Here is a 3,145-nt window from a genome sequence, read left to right on the forward strand (position 1 = left end):
ACCCCCCCCCCCCCCCGAAAAAAACAAAGAAAAACAAAAACAAAAAACAACCAAAAAAAAACCAACAACCAAAAAACCCCAAAGAAAACATAAAAACAATAACAATAACAAAACCCCCCCAAAAAAACAAAACAACAACAACAGACAAATTAACAGTAAGGCGTGTCAGATTCTCCACACAAGACAAACCCTGCTTAACAAAATAAACTGCAAAAAACTATAATACTTTGGTTACTTAAAACGACACCAGACCATTGTGAAAAAGGTCCTTAAAGAAAGGATGTGGGGCAGGAGAGCCAGGGGTAGACAAAAAATAACATGGATGGACAACGATAAAACATTGACTGGCCTGGGTTTAACAGAGTGTGCAACGACGGCTCGCGACCGTGATGGTTGAAGAGTCATTACTCGTCAACCTCGGAGTCAGAGAGAACAGCTCCAGGTATTCCAGGTATGCTTATCTCAAGTTTCCAACCACTTCCGGTTCTTCTCTCTCCCCATTGATAAAACGGTCAACTGTAGCCTTCTGAAATTGAAATTTGCCGCTTCTGAAAATTGCGTTTAAAACCAAACTCGTCTCTATCCTCACTTTGTTGGTTGGTGTGGGGGTATCATCTCTCTCGGAGGCGTCTTGGGTTGACGTGGAATGATCCACCACTCCTTCGGTATTGACAGGTGCTCCAGTGCACTGTTCCAATGATCGTGCTGTAATTGACTGTATGCTGTCAGTCCATAGAAGACTCTGCCTCCCAACTGTTCTCAACCTGACCTACAGCGTCTGCTTGCATATTTTCTCGAAAATACTTCACATCATTTGCTTCTACACAGTAAGTGCATCAATGGGGACATAAGAAACAGAATCTCGCAAGCATGCTGTCCCTATGGAGTCTGTAATATTGATAAGGGCGCTTCTTATGATCACCGTCACAGGGCTTGCCAAGACAATCCTGGCACAAAACATGGAGATATAATATAAGATAGATTAATCTTTATATATCGTCCTGACAATGGCACGCACAATGGTCAGGTGTTTCAACATAAAAACACACACACACACAGACACACACGCACACACACACACACACACACACACACACACACACACACACACACACACACATACACACAGACACACACACACGCACACACACATACACACACACTGGTTACATCATCTAACAGTATAGACCAATTTCAGCTTATTTTTCTTTATTTTTTAAAATTAACATACAAAACAAGCAATTTTGAAACCCTTTTTTTCATAAGAGCATCATAACTAACAAATATAATACAACGCACAAAGATATAGTATAGATCTGCAAAGTTACAAAAGAAAGCTTCCTTCTGCTGTTTCACTCCACAGTGTTAATGCTGACCTACCAATTATTGTTTGAATTGCATAAAAATAAAATTTTCCAGAGCTTCAAAGGATAAAAAGTACGTTTGAAGAAAAAAGAGATCGAAAGATCATGAGAAACTCTCTCTGCAAGGGATAAGGTGCTGTTATGAGCTTTTTGAGATAGGAGATGGAGCGATCATCCCTTTCAAATTCTTTGAGCTGTTAGCCGCTGGATTTGAGGTTCAAGATAATGATAATGGCCTTTGGATGTCAGCCGACATGGAATCCGATCACGTAAAAATTTCACCCCTCCCCGTTCTTTTAAACACGCACACACGCACACACGCACACACGCACGCACGCACACACACACACACACACACACACACACACATACACACACACACACACACAGACACTCACACACACAAAACACACACACATACACACAACACGCACAGTACACATACTCACACATAATCTTGAAAAAAGGAATATGACCTGTAGGTTCCCTCTCCCAATAAGGACTTTTTGAAGAAAAAAAAAGGATTTTCTTATGTTATTTTCTAGTGAACGATTGATTTGACTACTGACCAGAAATTCTAGCTTATAAAGATTGCAGGAGGATTCGAAGAAGACTTTTCCAAATCATAACCCAACATGATGCTTACTGAGCATAAGTTCATGGCTCTCCCACGTCGTTTAAAACTATTTAGGGACATGGAATCAAGAATTGAGATTGTATTGTCCAGCTCCCCCCTCCCTTCCACCCCGATGCTTCCTGTGTATTTTTTCATATTTTTAAACAATAACGCAAGTAGTGGACAAGAAATGCTTTCTAATAAGTTTGTATCTCATGAACCAACAGCAAACACAGCCCCCCTGCAAAAGTTGTTAAAGTAAGATATAATTTTGTTATTTCTCTTCCCGAAAAAAAAATTAATAGTGAGCTTTCATCAGTCACTGCGACACGAATGAAATACACTGAGCAATCTTGTCAATGTGGGCGATATCGTCCCCTGGTAGGCGATTTGCTAATTTTGGTGGGAGGTGGGAATCGCCTGAGTAGTGACGGGAATTATTCAATACCCGGTTTGAGAATTATTCATTATGTGGGTGGAAGGTACAGCAAGGTTGACAAGCCCTGCATTAGATTAGACTATCATCCCCCCCCCCCCAAATCCCTTATTCATTTCTCATTTTTTCTGTTCGTGTGTCTATTGCTTGTCAGTTTCTCTCTCACTCACTCTCTCTCTCTCTCTCTCTCTCTCTCTCTCTCTCTCTCTCTCTCTCTCTCTCTCTCTCTCTCTCTCTCTCTCTGTCTGTCTGTCTCTCTCTCTCTCTCTCTCTCTCTCTCACTCACTCTCTCTCTCTCTTTCTCTCTGTCTCACACTTTCTTTTTCTCTCATTGTCACTTTTTCCTGTCTTTTTACTTATACCGCGCGCTGTCCCCCCCCCCCCCCCCCCAAACAAGTCCACAAGACACACTTCCCGAGTTTCTTTTTGAAAAGAGAACAGTTGGAACCGACGTAGTTTTTTTTCTTTAGTGTTGTGTTGGGGGGTGGGGTGGTATGTCACATTTAAGAAGCATAATGCCCTCAGAGGGAGTAGAGAGGAATGTAGAGAAGATCCAATGCTGTTAATTCCTTAAGGAGGAGAGACAAAATAAGCTGAGCTCAATCCCACCAACAACCCCTTCTAGTGGAGAAAAAAATAGAGAAAAACCGCGACAGGGCGTATCAGGGTAAGAAGAAGACAGGAGACCCGCCGCCGCGAGGTTTCAGAAAGAGAATTTTAAAGATAGGT

The sequence above is a fragment of the Aplysia californica genome, unplaced genomic scaffold (genome assembly GCF_000002075.1).
Source record: "Aplysia californica isolate F4 #8 unplaced genomic scaffold, AplCal3.0 scaffold00418, whole genome shotgun sequence".
Taxonomy (NCBI): Eukaryota; Metazoa; Mollusca; class Gastropoda; order Aplysiida; family Aplysiidae; genus Aplysia; species Aplysia californica.